At 40.1% G+C, this 22408-nt stretch overlaps 1 long non-coding RNA gene across 1 annotated transcript; it reads left to right on the top strand.

The window, feature by feature from the left end:
* Window positions 1-283: 283 nt before the first annotated feature.
* On the top strand, window positions 284-2221 carry LOC145550427 (uncharacterized). Its single transcript, XR_014086329.1, has 2 exons — window positions 284-1748; window positions 1783-2221. It is a non-coding gene; the product is annotated as an uncharacterized LOC145550427 (long non-coding RNA).
* The last annotated feature ends 20187 nt before the right edge of the window (window positions 2222-22408 follow it).

The raw sequence follows: 22408 nt of genomic DNA, 5'->3' as shown, positions 1-22408 counted from the left end.
ACCAAGTCAGTAAAAACAGACGAGAGGGTCTGAATAGCTCACTTGGGAGACCAACTCTTAGGAAATAGAGTTGGGAGCGACTGATGAGGCTTGTCAGCCGCGACCCTTGCAGTAACTGTACAGCGTGCAGGCGAGGGAGAAGCTTCCACTGAGGCTGAATAGCTATATCCAGGAGGGAAGCCAGTAGCCAACCTAGCCTAGACCCATCCCTGCTCTAAGGTACCCTGAGAGGCTTTGGGGATAGGCGACTCGGAGACAAAGAGACCGAGGAGTACGCCGCAAGGTCGTACGTCCAGAAGATGTAAGTAATTTCACAAGGAAGTGGTGAAATGCATCTGGAGCTCAAGGTCGAGCATCTGAGCACACGCATGAGGGAGCTCATTGGCGTGGAAATGACGAAGTGGACTGCTATGTCCAACAGAGAAAAATTGTCTTTGTCGGAGCCGAGAAGTGGGACAATACTCCCAGAGGACGGGAGGTCCCAGAAGAGTACGTGGATGAGGTCGTACGGAGCGTGCATGAAGCCCTTGGACATGCAGGCGTACGGCCTACCCGTAAGGAGCTGGATGAGCATGAGCTTTGGATCCCAGTGAAACAAGTCCAACGCGTGCTACGGGGCTGTGAGGTATGTGGACAATACAACGCAGGCCGCCGAGGGCAGCGGTTGGAAGGGTTGTTCATCAAGAGCACATTACCCGGGGGTTCAATCTGCATGGATGTAGCAGGCCCCATGGATAACAGAAAAGAGAGGTGAGGAGTACCTCTTGGTGCTGATGGACATGGTGTAACAGTGACAGCTGAAAAAGAGCAGGTCTTCCCCTGCAGAGGAATTCCGTTCACGTCACTGAAAGCAGGAAGGCGAAGGCACTTCTCCTTTTTGCCCAGAGAGGGAAAGGGGAAGTTGCAGTTTACAGTGTCACTGAAAACAGGACAGAAAGTTTGGATTAAAGATCAAGATCGGCCTGTAGTCACGGTGATCAAGTTGAAATTCAATGGAATGAATTTTGTGAAGCAAGTACTGCAATGTAAAAAAGTATTACTTATGAAGAAAGGGGTCCACGAGGTCAGTGTTCAAGCCAGTTCTTAGCTAAAGCGAACCAGAACATTGCAAGAATCAAGCATCATGCCATCCTGTGTTAGACTGGCTACTATTACAGGATGATTGCCATTCAAAGAACAACTTCAAGGCTTAGGACTAGGAGGGCCCTGAAGAAATTGGATTATGCTAAAGAAGAACTCCTGTCACAAAAGGATGGATTAAACAGGAAAAGGGACTGAAGTCGTGAGGAAGGAGTGACGTCATAGACAACCACCAAGATCAATCCTGCATCAAAGTGTTGAAATCACACCCAACACCTGGAAGCAACCTGTGGACTTCACAGAGTCCTGCCTGACAGAGTCCTGTTGCCTCCGACAACTCCAGTAACCCTTTAACGACCCCAGCGATGGAAAAGGATTATGATTATGGATAAAGCGTCATGCTGCTTATGCTTTTTGTTTTGCTCTACTGAACATCCAGAGTTTTTTTTTTTATTTTTTATTTGAGGCTTTTTGCCCATCAACCTGTCCCTAAGGAATCTTCCACATCCTGAAGAACCAACGCTTCATTCAGCTGAGGATTTTTTGTCACTATTAAAGGATCAGAGCGACCTGGGTTCTCTTCAACATTCGTCACTTCCTGAGAGACATCAAAACTCCAAGGAGGGGGTGTCAAAGAGCAGTGGAGTTTGAAGACTGCTGAGCCCTTGGTGACGACTGAGAATCTGCATCTTCACATCCCAGGCTGCTGAGGCCTTGGTGACGACTGAGGATCTGCATCTTCACATCCCAGACTGCTGTGGCCTTGATGACAACTGAGGATCTGCATCTTCACATCCCAGGCTGCTGTGGCCTTGGTGACAACTGAGGATCTGCATCTTCACATCCCAGACTGCTGTGGCCTTGGTGACGATGGAGGATCTTCACATCCCAGACTGCCATCTTCTCTTTCCAGGGGATGAGGACGTAGACCTGCAGGAGGGTGTTGGGTTCCCAGCATGTGAAAGGTCTGACCTCGCGGAGGGGGTGTCGAGAAAAGTCGAGCTCATCCCACTTCCCCATGCTGGAGATTTTAGTTTAATAGTAATAATAAATAAAATTACCTTAAAATTAATGACATAGGTGACATCAAGACCCAACAGTAGAGTCAGACGGTAATAAAATGAATCTGGTTGTGTGTGTTGTTATTGTGTCCTGCAAACTTTGCTTTAATTCTACTTCTTTCTATTTAATCATAAAAAATCAAAGTCAGGCAGAAAGAGAGTCATGAAACAGGAAGCTGGTTTCCTGAAGAAAAGCGGAAGTTTCTGTCTTGCATCAGGCTAAAAATAATTCAGACCATTCCTTATTTTAAAGCATTAAAGGTTTTTAAAGAATAAAATCTAAACATTTTGAGAGATTGGATAAAACCCACAGTAAAATACTTAAAATAATGACTTATAATTATGCCAATAATTAATATTGGTTTAACCAGTGGTTGATGTTGATTTGATTATAAGAATATTTACACTTACTCTTACACTTGTGGAAGTACTTAAAGGTGAAACAAGAAACTGTAACATGATATCAGATAATTAGAATAATGGGTATTCTTGGTTTCTTGTCAGAAATGTCTGTAAGAACTCACATTATGATTGTAATAAGAGTAACTAATAAGTTATGGTTATTATAACATTATAAACGAATGTTAAATCAAAAAGGTTATAAATGTGATTTTGACATTGAGCTTGAAAAGGTGTAAAATGTTGTAACTGTAATTAAAGGTCACTGATGTTGTGTTGAAGGTAGATGGTAGGTGAAAGGTCAGGGGAAAGAGGAACTGATAGGAGAACGGAGGTGACTAAAGCCTTATTGCTAACCTTCAACTTGCCTAAGAAAAGGTTGGGCAGGAAACAGAGGTAGGAGGAACTGTTGAGCAACTTGGGGACATTAGAACAGAGATCCGGTCATAAGGTCTCCAGGGTGATGGAGATGAGATCATCTGTCCAAGCAGTCAGCCAATGAGATAGGCACAGCAACAAAGCTAGCCAATGCAAACGCACCAAAAGGTGGATAAACCCTTTATAAGGTGGGTGCAACAGAGGAAACTTTGGTTGGATCCTTCAGGCAGCTTCGAGCCAAGACGGAGATGGACAAAGAACTCTGCAGCTGAAGAAGAGCCGGGGCCACAGAACCGAAGACTGTTCTGCACATGGGGACCAACCCGTTAGCCCCGCAACATGTGGCTTCAAATCGCACTTCTCTCAATAGCTGGGTTTAGACCCCCAAAGACAAAGACCAAGGCAAAGATGAAGATAAAGACAAAGATGAAGATAAAGACAAAGAACAAAGGCAAAGAGGAAGAACTGGTGTGTTCCTTCCGTGGGACCAGAAAGATCGTGAGACGAGGAGAAGGGAGCTACAGAGCTGCAAGACGAGAAGCTGAGGACCGCTACGCGCATGAGGAAGTCACCCTGAGGCCCGAGACCTGCCGCTCTAAGTCAGTACTCTTCCTGTACTGGGAACCTCATGCTGCTGCAACACCTTCTTCATCATCAGGCCAGTTCTGGGGTTCAAAATGCCAAACTCTGTCCGTCTCTCTCAAAGTTTCCCTTTTTTAGTTCTCAGTGTCAGCATTAGAGAAAGATAGGCTAGATTATTGATTTTACTTATTTGATTATTTCTGCTAGTGAATTAAGCTGTACTGACCCTTGCAAATTGCCTTACTAATAAATAATTAGCATTAAGAAAATCTAAAAGATGTTGTGGACATTCAATTAATGAGTCACCTTAAAGTTCTTTGATGGTTGTGAAATAGCTATGAGGTTTGATTCTGGGAGGAAAAGTAGAAATGTTTTATAGGTTGCTTTTAGCCAAAACTAAAATAATGACCTTGGGACTTAAATCTAAGTCACTAAATTTAATCTAGCCGTTAACAAGTGCCGTTATTTTAGGAAAGGAGCTACCGTTAACAGGAGTGGTTGTAGGGGTTATGTCGCTGTGAGGGCTACTCAGCGGATTGCCCCCCAACTGTAAAAGGTCATAACTTCTGGATCGAAGGTAGTCAGAGCTAGACGAGTCCTTTCCGACCCCAGTTTAAACAGATAATTCTCCACAAACTATCGCTAGGGTAAGACCCGAGTTTCTGGGGGTTTTCCGGACCTGTTAGACAGAGAACTGGGCAGTAGTGAGTCCGAAGAGTTGTGAGGAGTGGGCGGGACTTACTATTGGGTAGTAACAGACAGGAGTGAAGTGAAGTCAAGTTATAATCCAATCTTTAGAGGATCACCACAGTCGATGATAGAAAATCTGGTGCAAATTGGATGAAGCCTGGTTGATTTAGAGATGATCGTAGACATGGCTAGCATTGCTATTTGCTAATAAGGCATGCCCACATGCTTCAGCTAGCAGCCAACATACACAGAGTTCATCATCATGTCATTTTATATCAATTTGCACAGCATAGAACCCATTTGATTAAGAGTAAAAGACTTCCGGCAGACAAAAACAGGTGACTTCCTGTTGGAGAGGGGCGTGGCTAAGGTGATGTCATCATATGACCTTGTGAATGTGATCAAGGCTGGCCAATAATGAGACATGGAAAGTCTGATGAAGTTTTCACTTTTCCTGTAGAAGTTATTGCATTTTAGTATTTCATGGCACAAAGCCAAAGTTTGACACTTAGCCACGCCCACATGCTTTGATGTACGAGAATTCTTTTGATAACTTTTCATCTTCAATGTCTTAAGTGTGTGCTGAGCGAGTTTGAAGTCTGTATCTCAAAAGCTGTAGGAAGAGTTCGATCAGATGCGGCGTCTATGAAAAACCGGAAATGGCGGATTTGATCCAAAATGGCCGACTTCCTGTTGGGTTTGGACCATGGCTCCAAGAGACTTTTTTGTACATCCTGACAAGATACACATGTGTACCAAGTTTCATAATTCTAGGTTAAAGCATGGCTTGGGGCTGATAATTTAAACTCTTCTAGGGGGCGCTGTTGAGACATTAGGCCACGCCCACCAAATATTGCACTGGATTACTGTCCGGTGTTGGATAAGGATCGATCTCAGTGAGTTTGGTGCAGCTGGACTCACAATTGTGGAATTAACAGCCAAACGTATGGACACGGCGTTACAGGTAAACTTGCCACGCCGCCACGCCCACCTGCTTCCCCCAAAACAAACAGCGTTGGAAACCATAACACACCAACATGTCTTCTGTTTGTGGACACAGTTTCATGTTGATTAGGTTAAAGAGGTCAGATAGGGACCGATCACAATAAAACATGACACTTCCTGTTCTAAGGGGGCGTGGCTTATGTGATCTCAAAATTTCACAATTGGGTCTTGTAGGGCATCCAAAGGTGATCACACACAGAAAGGTTGGTGGCTCTGTGAGTTTCTTTGTAGGAGATATAACTGTTTATTATTTTATGGTGAGTCAGTGAACTTTGACCCCTAGTATCACCCCTTCAGCATGCACGAAAACTCACCGTTTTGATAACTTTTAATCGGGCATGCCTTCTGAACAAACTGACCAAGTTTGAAGCCGATCCATCAAAAGCCCTAGGAGGAGTTCGATCAAATGCGAAGGCTATAAACGGCCAAAATGGGATGAAATTTGGAAATTCAATCCAAAATGGCCGACTTCCTGTTTGACATACACTATGAGAACAATTATAAATTCTGAGTGTCTTGGGGAGTTCTACAAGTGTACCAAATTTCAAGTCTCTACAATAAAGTAACTGAATAGGAAAGGGTCTTTTGAAATTTTCTAGGGGGCGCCGTTGAGCCAATTTTTTTGCGATTTTTTCGCGGACCGTAAAATACGTAAATTTTTCACAGTCTCTATGGGCCTACCAATTTTGGTGAGTTTTTGAATATGTTAAAGCCCCCAAAAAGGCAATTCATTTGACAGAAGAAAAATAAATAAATAAATAAATAAATAAACATTTGAAAAACAATAGGCCTTCGCAGCGCTTAGCTGCTCGGGCCTAATAATAATAAACAGCACGATTACAATAGGCCTTCGCAGCGCTTAGCTGCTCGGGCCTAATTAAAGCTCCGCGGAGCCTCAAGCGGCCCGAGCAGCCAAGCGCCGCTCCGGCCTATAGCCACCGCGGGGGGTCCAGCACCGCCGCCCGCCTGCCACCGCGTACCCTTTCGCACAGTTTAGGCGCGCCTCCGCCAGGCAGTTCACACCGTTCACTTCGGCATGGTTCCCTGGCGACACACCACAAATTTGGTGCAGATCGGTCAATGTAGAGAGGAGATATTGATGATGGGATAAACTAGAGGGCGCTGTGGAGTAAAATCACAATTCAAACCTTTTGGGCTCTTTAGCATTTAGCACAGGTCAAACGTATCCAGTTTGGTGCCAATCGGAAGATGCGTGTGTGATTCAGAGACAGTTGTATGCATATGGCGAAGGACAGACAGTTGGCCACGACCCCATAAGTAAGAGTTCCTCATCAGCTCATATTATGTCAGGTGGTAGAAGATTAATTCCATATGTATTACTCAGTCAAAATAAGACATACAGTAGAAAAAACAGCTGACTTCCTGTTAAAAGTGGGCGGAGCTAAGGTTACGTCATCATCTGACCATGAGAATGTAATGAGGGTTGGTCAGTAGTGAGACATAGGAAGTCTGAAGCAGCTGTGACCTTGTATGTGGAAGTTATGTCACTTTGATGTTTTATGGCGAATAGTCAAAGTTTGGCACTTAGCCACGCCCACATGCTTTGACATACAAAAATTCCTGTGATAACTTTAGACCTTTAATTTCTCAACTCTCTGCTGACTGAGTTTGAAGTCTGTATGTCAAACGCTGTAGGAGGAGTTCGATCAAATACGACGTCTGTGAAAAACAGCAAATGGCGAATGTAATCCAAAATGGCCGACTTTCTGTTGGGTTTGGACCATGGCTCCAAGAGGCTTTTTTGTAGGTCCTGACACGATACACAAGTGTACCAAGTTTCATAATTCTAGGTTAAAGAATGGCTTGGGGCTGATTATTTAAAATCTTCAAGGGGGCGCTGTTGAGACATTAGGCCACGCCCACAAAAAATAACACTGGATTCCTGTCGAGGGGCCCACAAGGATCAAACCTAGTGAGTTTGGTGAAGCTGGGCTTTAAACTGTGGAATTCAAAGCCAAACGTAAGGAGACGGCGTTAAAGGTCACTTCGCCACGCCACCACGCCCACCTGCTGCATCCAAACCAAACGGGGTTGGAAACCCTGACACACCAACATGTCTTCTGTCTGTGGACAGAGTTTCATGTTGATTAGGTGAAAGGGGTCAGATAGTGAACGTTCGCAGTAAAACATGACACTTCCTGTTCTAAGGGGGCGTGGCTTAGGTAATCTCAAAATTTCACAACTGGGTGTCGTAGGTCATCCAAAGGTGATCACACACAGAAAGTTTGGTGGCTCTGTGAGTTTATTTGTAAGAGATATAACAGTTTATTACATTCTGGTGAGTCGGTGAACTTTGACCCCTGGTACGACCCCTTCAGCATGCTCGAAAACTCACGAATTTGATAACTTTGAATCGACCATGCCTTATGAACAATCTGACCGAGTTTGAAGCCGATCGATCGAAATCCCTAGGAGGAGTTCGATCAAATGCGACGTCTGTAAACGGCCAAAATGGGCTCAAAATCGGAACTTCAATCCAAAATGGCCGACTTCCTAGGATAGTTGCACTATGACATTAATTGTAAATTCAGAGTGTCTTGGGGAGCTCTACAATTGTACCGAATTTCAAGTCTCTACGATAAAGTAAGTGAATAGAAAAGGGTCTTTTGAAAGTTGCTAGGGGGCGCCCTTGAGCCGTTTCTTGTGCGATTTTTACGAGGACCTTAAAATACGTAAATTTTCACCGGGCTCTATGCGGCCGCCAAGTTTGGTGAGTTTTTGAATATGATAAAGCCCCCAAAAAGCCAATTTATTTTACGGAAGAATAATAATTTACAGCACGATTTCAATAGGCCTTCGCAGCGCGATTTCAATAGGCCTTCGCAGCGCTTAGCTGCTCGGGCCTAATAAACAGCACGATTACAATAGGCCTTCGCAGCGCTTAGCTGCTCGGGCCTAATAATTTACAGCACAAAAACAATAGGCCACAACAATAGGCCTTCGCAGCGCTTAGCTGCTCGGGCCTAATAATTTACAGCACGAAAACAATAGGCCTTCGCAGCGCTTAGCTGCTCGGGCCTAATAATTTACAGCACGATTACAATAGGCCTTCGCAGCGCTTAGCTGCTCGGGCCTAATAATAAACAGCACGATTACAATAGGCCTTCGCAGCGCTTAGCTGCTCGGGCCTAATAATAAACAGCACGATTACAATAGGCCTTCGCAGCGCTTAGCTGCTCGGGCCTAATAATAAACAGCACGATTACAATAAACAGCACGATTACAATAGGCCTTCGCAGCGCTTAGCTGCTCGGGCCTAATAAACATTTGAAAAACAATAGGCCTTCGCAGCGCTTAGCTGCTCGGGCCTAATAAACATTTGAAAAACAATAGGCCTTCGCAGCGCTTAGCTGCTCGGGCCTAATAATAATTACAGCACGATTACAATAGGCCTTCGCAGCGCTTAGCTGCTCGGGCCTAATAATAAACAGCACGATTACAATAGGCCTTCGCAGCGCTTAGCTGATTACAATAGGCCTTCGCAGCGCTTAGCTGCTCGGGCCTAAATACAGATATTTGTTTTAATTAACATATGCTCAAAATGGGGTAGGAAGAAGTGAGAACTTATTAACTCTAACAGTCCTACTGTTATTAACAAAATCAAAGTCAAGTCAAAGTCAAGTGACAGTCAGCAGTTACTAATATTTACCTATACATTTTCCCTTTTTATGCTGGTTTGTCTTTCCAAACCGTTACACAAAGTGTTATCTTCAATACACAAATTATTGCTTACTCTCACCCATATGTCTCTATTGAAAATGACCTCCTTGTATTTTAATTTGAATTGTACTAAATTATAGCTTTGTTTTAAATCTTCATTTAACTTGTTCCATAACTTTACACCTTTAATTGAAAAACAGATGCTTTTTCTTGCTGTTCGCACATTGCGGATCTTTAAGTTTGAGTTACCCCTTAAGTTATACCCCCCTTCTCTTTCAGAAAACATGTTCTGTATGTGCTCAGGTAACAACTTTTTTGATACTTTGAACATAAATTGAGCCATTTTAAATTCTACAAGCTCGTCAAATTTGAGAATTCTGGATTTTATGAAGAGTGGGTTTGTGTGCTCATAATAACCAACATTATGGATGCTTCTAATGGCTCGTTTCTGTAGGATGGTTACTGGATGTAAAGAGCTCTTGTAATTAACTCCCCACACTTCACAGCAATATGATAGATATGGTAAAATCAGAGAGTTATATAGAATATGAAGTGACTCAGCATTCAATACATGTCTAGCTCTAGCCATTATGGATATCCTTCTACTGAGTTTACCCTGTAAATGTTTAATATGAGGTTTCCAACTGATTTTGTCATCTATTATTACACAGAGGAACTTATTAGCAAAAACCCTTTCTAAAGTTACATTTGAACTTGGATTTCAGTATTATTGTAACAGTTCCCAAAAACCATGATTTTTGTCTAAATTTAGTGATAATTTATTATTGTCTAACCATATCTTTAACTTACCAATCTCTGAGGCGACTGTTGCGAGAAGATGCTGTAAATTGTCGCCAGAGGCTAGAATATTTGTGTCATCAGCGAATAAGATAAATTTTAATACATTAGACACTTTACTGATGTCATTTATATAAAGATTAAATAAAACTGGTCCCAATACTGATCCTTGTGGTACTCCACAGACAGTCTCCTGCCAATCAGATTCCACATCTTCCAATTTCACAAATTGTTTTCGGCTCTTTAAATAACTCCTCATCCAGTCCAAAACTACTCCCCTAATTCCATAGCGTTCAAATTTTTTAAGTAGGATTTCATGATTTATTGTGTCAAAAGCTTTCTTTAGATCTATAAATATCCCTACTGCTAGTTTCTTACTATCTGTTGCGTTGGTTATTTCTTCTATTAAGTCAGTTACGGCCAATGATGTTGACCGATTTGCTCTGAATCCATATTGACTACTGCTAAGTAGCGAATGTTTTTCTATGAATTGTTCCACTCTTTTCTTAAAGAGTTTTTCCAGGATTTTTTTTTCCCAAGGTATTTTTATTAAATTTTTCTGTTACACAAACATACAAAAACACGCATACAAAAACATAAAAAGTAAAAAATATAAAAATTAACATAAAGTGCATTCCCTCCCCCTCCCTAAAAGAACAGTAAACCCCAGAGCTCATTCTATCTACACACATAAAAAGAAAATTTTGCTTTACATGTCACAGTATTTGATAAGAAGGGAGGAAGGGAAACCAAATATCCTTAAAGTCTTCAAGCTTTCCTTTTGTTAAATATGTCAGCTTTTCCATCGCCAGGTTGTTGCTCAATAATTTAATCCATTCATTTATCTTTGGTCTTTCTGTGTTCCTCCACTTCAGAGCAATCATGTTTAGCCTGCAAAAGGCAAAAACTCAAGAGCTTCTTTCTCTTCATAGGTCCTTTAAATCCATCTGGAAAAATGTGCAATAAGCAAAGTTTACTATCCACTGGAACATCCTGTTCGATCAAACGAGAGATGAACATAATAACTTCCTTCCAGAAGATTTGCAGCTCAATACATTCCCACATACAATGGAAAAGAGTACCCTTATCTATATTACATTTAACGCAGATATCAGAAATATTTGAATTTAATTGGTGAAGTTTTACAGAAGTGATATATGTTCTAAATAACCATTTGTATTGTCTAAACCTTGTGTTAATAGTTAGCGTTTGAGTCAATAGACATGAGTTATTTCATTCATCCTCAGGGATTTCTGTTTGCAGATCACTTTTCCATGCTTGTAAATATGAGATACTATTTTCTTTCAAGGCTTAAAGTAAAATATTATCAAATTTGGAAAGTAGGCCTCTACTGTGATTATGGTGAATGGCTATATCCTCTATGGTAGTGAGTGGAGGTTCAGACGTAGATTTTAGTGAGACAGTAACAAAGCTTCTAATCTGTAAATACTTTTAAAAATGCTTTTGGGGCAGACTGTATTTGTTTACCAGTTGTTCAGTTGTTCAAAGGACATCAAAACTCCTTCACTATAAAGGTCCCCTATTTTATTTAAGCCTCTATTCATCCATATTCTAAACCCCCTGTCTGCTCTTCCTGGTTTGAATCTGTTGTTTCCCCAAATAGGAGACAGGTATGAGATTTTGGACACCTCATCTAAACCCTTATGGGAGTGGTGCCAAACTGATATTGTGTTTTTGAGAAAAGGATTTTGGTGGTTTTTAATAGATGTTTAAGTTCAGCTGAGTAAAAATAGGATGTCAAAGGTAATGTTACCGAGTTGTTTTCTATTTGTACCCAACAAGGTATGTCACCGGTTGAAAAATAACAGGAAGCAGCACAGAGTTGCGCAGCACAATAGTACAATTTAATGTTCGGCACTCTAAGCCCACCATGATCGTAGGGCAGATAGAGAAGAGAGAGTCGCAATCTGGACCGTTTATTGTTCCATATAAATTTGTTAAAGGCTTTATCCATAGAAGAAAAGAAGGAAGCTGGAATGTGTAAAGGAATGGACTGGAAAAGGTATAAGAACTTGGGAGAATGGACATTTTAATAATGTTAATACGACCTATCATTGAGATTGGCATCTCGTTCCATCTTTCTAGGGAATCTAATATTTTCTGCACTAAAGGATCGTAATTTATAGAAACCATTTTCTCTATATCTCGGTCAATCTTAATTCCTAGGTAGGTAAAGCCCTCGTCGGTATATGTGAATTGTGTTTGTATTGGAGGGTTATTTCTGTTCAGCATTAATAAGGAGCTTTTCTTTTGGTTAACTTTATATCCTGAGAATTCTCCAAATTCCTTCAGTATTTATCAACAGCTTGAACAGACTCTTCCAGATTAGCTTAAAACAAAACAATGTCATCTGCAAAAAGAGACAACCGGTGCTCTACATTCCCAATTTGAATGCCGGTGATCTCAGGGGATTTACGTATTGCCATAGCAAGCGGTTCAATGGCAAACAAGAAAAGAAGAGGGGACAGTGGGCATCCTTGTCGTGTCGATCTACAGAGGTTTATACATCTTGACAGTTGATTGTTTGTGGCAACTTTAGCCACTGGCTCAGTGTACAGTAACTGAATCCATTTTAAATATTTTCCTCCTAGGCCGAATCTTTTAAGGGTATCAAAGAGGTAACTCCATTCAATCCTATCAAAGCTTTTTCAGCATCTAATGACAGAAAGGCATGGTCCATAGCAAACTGTTTTGCATACAATATATTAAGTAATCGACGGGTATTGTGAAAGGCTTGGCGCCCAATAACAAATCCGTTTTGGTCATTTGAGATTAAATTAGGAATAAGCGTTTCAATCCTTCGAGCCAAAGCTTTGCATAGAATTTTTGTGTCACAGGACATTAAAGAAATGGGTCTATATGAGTCCATTTCTGTTGGGGGTTTACCTGGCTTCAACAAAAGAGAAATAGTCGCCAAACGTAAGGATGGGGCAGGGTGCCTTTTTCATAAGATTCATTGAACGCTTCGAGTAGATGGGGCAGTAGTTTATCTGGAAATTTCTTGTAAAGTTCAATTGGTAGGCCATCGGGGCCGGGAGCTTTACCAGAATTTATGTGGCTTAGAGCCATTTTAAGTTCTTCAACACTCAGCTTTTTATCCAAATCTTTCTTACTCCCTTCTGACAGGGTTGGAAACTGAAGTTGGTCGAGAAAATGCTTCTGTTTATTTGTGTTACCTGAATATTGTGACGTATACAAATTTTCATAATATTTTGCAAATGCATCATTTATACTTATTGGATCCGCCAGATTCTCACCATTATTTGATTTGATTAAATTTATGGCCCGATTTGTCTGTAACTTTTTAAGCCTCCAAGCTAAGAGTTTTCCTGCCTTCTCACCCTGATCATAATATGATTGTTTTGACCACAATAGATTAGTTGCTATTTTGCTGGTAGTGAGCTCGTTATATTCTGATTTAATAAAATTAGTCTCCTATATTTGTCAGTGTCATTGCAATAATACAACTGTTCCTGCAATTCTTTGATTTGTTTTTCAATGTTTTTTAATTTATTTAAATGGATTCTTGATTTATGCCTAGTATAGCTCATTATTTCCCCCTTATATAGGCTTTAAATGCTTCCCATTTTATTGATGCACTAGTTTGGTTTGTATTAAAATTGAAATACTCAGTTATTTTCTCTTCAAGAAATTCCTCAAACCCTTCAGACTTAAACCATTTAGCTTGAAATCGAAATGGCATTGAAGACCGAGAATATTTGGTAATTTTAATGATAGAATAACTGGAGCGTGATCAGAGAGTAGAATGGCTTCATACCAACATTTTTGAACAGTAGATAATAGACTAGAAGAGACCAGAAAAAAGTCTATTCGCGAGTAAGTTTTAAAGGTGCTTGAAAAGCAAGAGTACTCTGTTTTATTTGGAAAAAGTTGTCTCCAAACCTCCACTAAATTCAGGTCTTTCATATATTTCTTGATGGTTTTCCTGGCTTGTTGGTGGGACATAACAGAACTATTTGAACGGTCTACTGCAGGATTTAAAACACAATTAAAATCTCCTCCAATTATAAATGGACCATTATAAGCTGACATGGTTAAAACAAATGTTGGTAAAAGCAGGATCATCACCATTGGGGCATATAGACACACAAGGTTGACCATTGTAGAGATTATAGTCCCACTAAGAATAATAAATCTCCCTGATGGGTCACAGTATTTATTTTTAGTTCAAATGGAATTGATTTGTGAATCAGTATTATGACTCCCCTAGCATGGGTTGTAAAGCTAGAGGAGAATACCTGACCAGGCCACCTAGCTCTAATTTTATTCACGTCTTTTCGACCAAATGTGTCTCTTGCAAAAAGCATATTGTAGTTTTCATCTGTTTGATCCTGCCCATTACTTGTTTAAGCTTGACCATTTTGTTCAGACCTCTAACATTCCAACTAGATATGTTAATCACAGGACAAACAGACATAAATTGTGTAATTGGAGATGTAAACAAATAAAGTACATTGGCCCCTTCCTATTCTCTCATTCAGGTAGTGTAAAGTCCACAAAAATACAGTATCCAGAGTGAGCCCTATAACCCAAACCTCCACATATTTCCCCAAACGAAATGTGGCGTTAACCCCTTCTGAATAATGAACTTGGGTTATATGAAACGTTGCAGCCACTAAGTGGGTAACGTAAAAGTCTGCACGCATAGCGATGGTCATGTATAGGTTGGCTGGCATAAACAAAAAAAAAATGCTCTGACCAAAATATCAATAATTAACGTGAGATTTGCCAACATTGCAAAGTTGTAATAAAGAAATATTAACAGTGTTCATGCTTGCACATATAGAAACAAAACGTTCTAAGAATACAGTTACTTTATGGAACCATGCCAGAAAAAGAGCGGCGAATACATACTAAGTCTTGGAGCTGTCCTCAGACTGCGAGCTTATTCCATCAATATACTTTTCAGCTTCTTCCACGGATTTGAAGATCCGACGTTTGTCATTATGTGTGATGATCAAGTGGGCTGGATACAGGATGCCATACCGAACTTTAAGGGCACGAAGCCGGATTTTCACGCCATCAAAGTGCCTTTGCAGCTTGCGAGTCTCGGCCGAGAGGTCAGGGAAGAAGGTGACGCGGTGGTTCTTGTAGTGTACCTCCTTCATTTTCCTGACGGCTTTCAGAGTTGCTTCCCGGTCCCGGTAGCTCAGAAACGTCATTAAAACAACCCTTGGAGCCGCAGGATTGGAGGCAATTGGCCCAATCCTATGGGCTCTCTCCACGCAGCGGGCCGAGGTGAAGTCCTCACCTAGTGTCTCTCGGAGCCACTTCTCCAAGAAGCCACACAGATTCGATCCCTCGGATTTTTCAGGCAGCCCGACCAGTCTCAGGTTGGAGTGTCTGCTCCTGTCCTCTTGCTCCGCAACTCTTTCACAAAGCACCTCCACTGTTTTCTCCAGTGATTTAACTCTGCTTTGAAGGGAAGTAACATCATCCTCTGCTTGTGAAATTCGCGCTTCTGTTTCCCCAATTCTTTCAGTGAGCGATTGTATATCCCTTTGATATCCTTAATTGCTTTCAGCATATCAGCGGAATGCTTGTTCATATCCTCCTTCAACAAACTGATTGCTCCGAGAATATCACTGTTGGTCGGCGCTTCTTGAGCCTCATCCAAGTTAACCGGCGCTGCCACGTTAGCATGAGCTACATTAGCCGCATTCACTTGTGGAGTCGTTTTGGTCGGTTGTTGAACCGGTTTGGCATTTTTCGGTGGCATGATGCCCAGTAAGCGTTTTCCCGTTAGCAAAACAGGCGAAATTACCAATACTGGTCTGATTTACGGATTAATTTAGAGGATTTAGTAGCGAGCCATCCGCACACGCACCTTTCACTGAGACGCCATAACCGGAAGTCCGTTTTTCCAGGATTTTAGAAAATTGTGGGAGAAGAGAGACAGGCCTGTAGTTAGTAAAGAGGTGATTGCTGCCAGTTTGACCTTAGCTATTTTCATTTTGTTGGGAAATGATCCCGTTTGAAATGATAAATTGCAAATATAAGTTAATGGTTTAAAGATTCCTTTGATTATTATTTTAATAGTTTCCATGTCCAGATCGTCAAAGTCAGTGGATGTTTTATTTTTACATTTATTCACAATGTTTATGATTTCTTCTTCTAGTACAGGGTTGAGATATAAGGAGCTGGGATTATTGTCAATGTGATATTGCTGAGTTGCAGTTTTTTAGTCGTTATTTTTTTCTGCTAATTGGGGTCCTATATGAACAAAATAACTATTGAATTTATTGACGACACTTTTCAAATCAGTAATATTGTTCATTATCTATAAAATAGTGTTGTTATTGTTAGAAAATTTTCTAATAACTATTTAAAATATTCCATGTTTCCTTAATGTTGTTTTTATTACTATCCAGTAATTTATGATAATAATCCTTTTTACATGTTTTCATAATATTAGTTAACTTATTTTATATTTTTTATATTTGTTTTCTGATTCAGATGTTTGTTTTAGAAATTCTCTGTAAAGTTTGTTTTTCTTTTTACATGCCTTTTGTATTCCTTTTGTGATCCACTGTGAATTTTTTGATTGCTTTTCCTCTTATATTGTTTGATTGGGCAGTACTTGTTATATAGTATTTTAAATATTTTTAAAAATTCTTCATATGCTGAATTCACATCATTCATTCTATATATTAATCTCCAATCGTAGGCCAACAACTCAGCTTCTAGAGCTTTTAATGTCTCTTGAGGCGTAACCCGCCTGTAATGCATCTCTATTTTTTGATCATCTGTTTTGCACTTACAGTCGTAGACTATGAACACTGGTAAGTGATCAGTTATATCATTCATTAATATTCCACTAGTTAAATTATTTTCCAGCACATTTGTCAAAGTATTATCAATTAAGGTAGCGCAGTATGATGTAATGCGACTGGGCCTGGTGATTTTAGGATACAGGCTAAGACTGAACATGGTGTTAATAAATTATTCGGTCAATCTATGTTTATTTGGATTAAGAAGGTCAATGTTGAAATCCCCACAGAAAAAAGTTATTTTTTTGATTAATTGTTATAAATTTTTCTTCTATCCAGTTGTTTAGTACTTCAATGTTTGATCCAGGGGCTCTATAAATGTAACTCACCAAGACATTTTTCTTTTTTTCATGAATATTTCTATAGTCACACATTCAAACATGTTCTTCAAGACAGTTGACATTGTTTCAATCAGCTTATAATTAATCTTCTTGTCAACAAATAAAGCTACTCCCCCTCCATTTTTATTTTCTCTGTTCTTACAAACCATTTCATAACCATTGATTTCAATGTCTATGCCCTTATCACTATTGAGCCAAGTTTCTGATAAGGCAATAACATTGAAGGTTTGTGAAAGTTGTTGGATGTATTGTTTGATGCTGTCAAAGTTTGCATAAAGGCTTCTGCTATTAAAGTGAATTATTGACAGCTTTTGTTCTGTTTTAATCCTGTTGTTGAACTGGTTATCGCTGTAATAGTGACAACTATCATTGATGACATTATAGAAGTTATCAGGATCAATGTCATTTTCAACATCTTGCTGATGATAGTTTCTGTGTTGGAATATGGGTAGCTCTATATCCTCATAGGCCATCTGTTGCATGTTTCTCTTTCAGAAGTGAACATCAGCTATATCTGGCTGTCTGTCTTACATTGTTGGATAATTTAGGGGTACTAATATGTGGATGGGTGATCAACTTATCATAACGTAGGTAAGCAATATCCCCTCTTTGACGTGCTGCTTTTAAGTCCGGCATTAGTTCCGCCCTCCTTTTCCTTACCGCATCCGTGAAGTCTTCGTTAATGAAAATCTTAGATCCCTTAAGTGCCTTGGTGTGCTGCAGAATAGTTGATCTGTTGATCTATCATAGAAATTTCACAACAATGGGCCTGGGTCTGTCTCCTCTCGGTTTACCAGTGCAGTGAGCTCTCTCCATCTCAATCTTATGTTGAACGTTTAGCTTTTCATTTAGAATAATTTTCACTTTCTCCTCAGTCTCAGTCCAAGTCTCATTTGGTGATTCAGTAATTCCATCAAAAACCAGATTGTTTCTCCTTGATTGCCCCTCAAGGTACTCCATTTATCAGTGATAGTCATCATGCCCTCACATATATTTTTTTTTAAATTGAATTTTTTATTTGGAAAGGCAAGATACAATTATTTTGTACAATCCAGTTTCCACCACAATGGTGGGAAAAAAGAAAGAAAAAAATCACAAGCCAATCCAGGATTTTGTATAATAACAAAGAACATCAGAGTGAGTGAGAGAGGGGTCAGGTCTCATTTCTTTTCGTTAGAAGAAAAACACAGTAAAGAGAATAAAATTTACCATAATCCTGAACTGAGGTACAATACCCATCACAACATTATTTGCGTATAATAGATGATTTTAGTCCACAGGAATGACTGATTTCACATAGTTTGTCCATTTAGACCAGATCTTGAAGAAAGTTTCTCTTTGACCTTGAACAGAAGAGGATAACTTCTCCAGAATGTAAATGTCCTGTACAATGTTGACCCAATCATCCACTGTGGGTGCTTTGGGCTTTAGCCATTTTCTAGTGATTGTCTTTTTGCTTGCTACCAGAAGAACTAAAAGCAGTTTTTATCATCCGGTGCCCAGTTATCAAGTGAAATGTTTCCTAAATATAGGGATTCACACGTACATGGGATCCTTTCAGTAAATATGTTATTAATGTGGGAACAAATTTGTTCCCAAAAAGCTTTAATCACCGGACAACCCCAGAAGATGTGGTGATGATTTGCTCCATTACTTCCACAGAGTCTCCAACATGCGTCTCCGCTGCCCTGGTGTTTTTCTGAACTGGAGATACAAAATATCGAACAGAGTTTTTCCAACTGAACAGCCGCCATGAATTGGAGCTTGAAGTCACCCAGTGTAATTTATTAATCTGTTCCCAGACTTCAGTAGAGATTGATAGATTTCCTTCTTTTACCCACTTGTTTCTTATGTAGTCTGTGTCACTCTGTTTAGACAATAGAATACCATTGTACAATATGGAAATGAGTTTTTGCATGAACCTGACTTCAACAAGGACATAAACACACTAAGAAGTCCTGGTTTGGCCGTTTCCCAATTGTCACATATATTTGATTGAAATAGGACCTAACCTGTAGATATCTAAAAAAGTCATCCTTCTCCAACCCTTTAGAAGTCTTAAGTTCCTCAAAACTCTGGAATACACCCTTCTCAGTAAATGTATAGTAGAAGGTTAGTCCTTTTGGATCCATCCTCTGAATCTCCCATCAATCTTGTTTGGTTTAAAAGCTGAATCAAAGGCACACCATCTGAGTATTTTTATCTGGTTACCCAATTTACACATTTTAACAATCTTACTCCAAGAATCTAGCATGGTGTGTAGTAATGACCCATGTGGTATATTCAGCCCCCTTGTAGGTCCTTGTCCATTAATACTGATATTAAAGGTATTCCTTCTACTGTTGCTCTTTCCAATCTTTCCACCTTGCATTGTAAGATGAAGAGCACAGGCAGAACACAGGTCTTAATTGAGCTGCAAGGTAATAAACTTGTAGGTTAGGAAGACCAAGTCCACCTTTCTCTTTCTTTAACTGCAGCGTACTATATCTCACTCTTGCCTTTTTCCCCTGCCAGACATATTGAGCAATTAACCTTCCCACTCTATGAATCGCCAATCTGATATCTGAATAGGTAAACACTGAAATAGGTATAGGAAGTGCGGGAGAATGTTCATTCTGACTGACTCCACTCTTGAGTGTAAATTTGAAAAAGGGATCAGACTCCATCTCTTCATGTCTAATCTCAGATTTGAAATTAGGGGCCCATAGTTGACTTCAAAGATCCTGGAGAGATCCTTGGGCAATGTGACCCCTAAATATTTAATGGATTCTGCCTCCCATTTCCAATTGAAGAGGTTCCTAATATTGTTTTGTGGGTTATAGTTTATTGTTAAAACCTGAGTCTTGGTAATGTTTATCTTGTAACCTGATAGGATACCATATTCTTCGATCACTCCCATAAGTACCGGTAGGGTTTTAGCGGGATTTGTTATGGTCAACAGTAAATCATCTGCAAACAATGACAACTTTTGTTCTCCAGATGCCATATGAACTCCAGCTATGTCCGTCCTCTGTCTGATCCACTGACTTAGAGGCTCAATGAAGAGGGCAAAGAGGAGTGGAGAAACACAGCATCCCTGCCTCGTTCCCCTTTCCAGAGTGAAGCGATCAGATAGGTCTCCATTAATTTTTATCCTAGCATATGGTCTATTATATAGAGATGCAATTACATCTATTATAGCCTGGCAGAACCCAAATTTGGACATAACTTTGTAGAGAAAAGACCATCTGACTGAATCAAAAGCCTTCTCTGCATCTAGACTCAGTACAAGTGTCTCTATTTTTTGTTGGGTTACATGATTTAAAATATGCAGGGTTTTCCTGATGTTATCCTGAGTCTGCCTCTGCCTGATGAAGCCTGTTTGATCTTTATGGATTATCACTGGCAGGATATTTCCAATCTCCATGCGATAATGGCAGTAAATAATTTGTAGTCAATATTTAGCACACTTATTGGGCGATAACTTCCGCAGTCCTTCTTATCCTTTCCTTCCTTGGGAATTAGCGAATAATTGCATCTCTCCATGAAGGAGGGATTATTTTCTTTTCCAGTACATTGTTGAAAACTCTTACTAAAACCGGGACTAACTGATCCTGCATTTCTCTGTACCACTCGGAGGTAAACCCATCTGTTCCTGGAGATTTCCCTCCTTTCAACTTTATAATCACTGACCTTAGTTCTGCTTCAGTTATCTCTGATATTAATTGTTCGTTTTGCTCGTCTGTAATGTTTGGCAGAGAGAGTTGGGAAGGAATATGTCTATTTGCTGTTCATTCTTCACTTTGGGTTGGGAGTATAGAGTTTGGTAAAAGTCTCTAAAGCATTTCTGAATCTTTTCTAGGTTTGTTTCAACCCTGTTTGTATATATATTCTTTATTTTGTGAATAGTTCTATCAGCTTGTTGTTTTCGTAATTTAAATGCTAGAAGCTTCATAGATTTCCCCCTGCTTCATAATATTTCTGTTTAGTAAAGAGAAGTTTATTTTGTATTTCTTGTACGTTTAACTCATTCAGTTCTTTTTTCACCAACTCATTTTAGCTCTTGTAGCCCTCTTAAAGGTTTTAGAATGCTCTGTCTGAAGTTTTTTCAGCTCAACCTCCAATTGAGTTTGTTTTTGTTGTCTAATTTTCTTTTCGTTGGAGGAAAAGGCTATTATTCTTCCCCTGACTACAGCCTTTAGAGCATCCCAGAGTATTTCCGGACCTACCTCATTATTATCATTCTCTTCCAAATATTGTATGATTTCAGTTTTCATATTCTCCTTAAGATTGTACTGTTTAATAAGTTTGTATTCAGCCTCCAGAGGGTGGATCTGCTTTTTTCAGCCAGTTGAATGGAGATATAGATTGGGCTGTGGTCTGAGATTGGACTGGATCCTATCTCCCAACTTCTCAATCTATGCACATCTTTTTAAACATAAAAAAATAGTCTATTCTTGAGTATACATTGTAAGAAGAGGAATAATGTGTGTAGTCACGACTGGTTGGGTTCTTATCCCTCCATATATCCACTAATCCCACTTCGTCCATCATATTTTTCATTCTTTTACTGATATATTTTGAGTTTGTTTTCCCATTTGATGAGTCCAGGTTTGGGTTTAATCTAATATTAAAGTCCCCCGCACAGATCATTACACCCTGACTTTTTGTTGCTGCTAATTCAAAAATTTCTCGTAAAACGACCAGTCGCTACCAGGTGGGGCATAGACATTGACAAGACTTATCAAGATGCCATCTATTTTTCCTGTAATTAAAATATAACGACCCTCCTTGTCTTTATGCTCTGCAACATGTTCGTAGCACAAGGAACTTGATATTAAAATTGCAACCCCTCTTCGTTTACCAGAGCTGTGGGAAGAAAAATAAACAGATTTAAACCCCATCTTGTTCAATTTGGCATGTTCAGAGTTATCTAAGTGGGATTCCTGAAGCATTGCTATTTGAACTTTATCCTTCCTGAGTTTTGATAATACTCTCCCATCTCTTAATCGGATTATTTATGCCATTTATATTGAAAGAAACCACCTTTAACTCTGTCTTTCCCATTTGTGCAGATGTCTTCCCCATGTCACTGATGACCCTGAAACTCCCCCATCACTCACTAGAACTGACATTAACAGAATATAAACAGAAGAACCAGAACCAAAAGTAAACATATAAACAAGAACCATGAAAAAACAGAACATGTTCAGCATCCAAGGCAGGGGTCTGTTGATTAAACCCTGTTGGGCTTCTTGGAGGCAGCCCAGAAGGGAAAAACCTCCCATAACTTTAAGGAGGGCCCTTACAGGTGGCAGCAGCCCAAATACGAGTGGACCCCAGTCTAACCTTTATAGAATCCTATCATCCTTAAAACAGCCCTCTGTACACTTATCTCTGAGAGGAAGATTCCAGGAGGGAAAAGGAAGAACCCCTCAGTTCTCAGATCGTAGGTGGAGATGTTCTTCTGAAAGCCTGGAGCCTCTCTTTGTAGTTTTCTCCTCTTGCAGAACCGGAGGAGCCTTTCTGCCTCCTCCCTCCTTCCTGCTCCAGGACAGCCGCTCGATCTGTTCCTTCAGGGAAGCTGGGGATCTGATGACTT

The sequence above is a fragment of the Poecilia reticulata genome, unplaced genomic scaffold (assembly GCF_904066995.2).
Source record: "Poecilia reticulata unplaced genomic scaffold, P_reticulata-male-v2 Scaffold_44, whole genome shotgun sequence".
In the NCBI taxonomy this organism is placed as follows: domain Eukaryota; kingdom Metazoa; phylum Chordata; class Actinopteri; order Cyprinodontiformes; family Poeciliidae; genus Poecilia; species Poecilia reticulata.
Note: the sequence above shows the minus strand (reverse complement) of the source record. Positions and strands in the feature narration are given on the sequence as shown.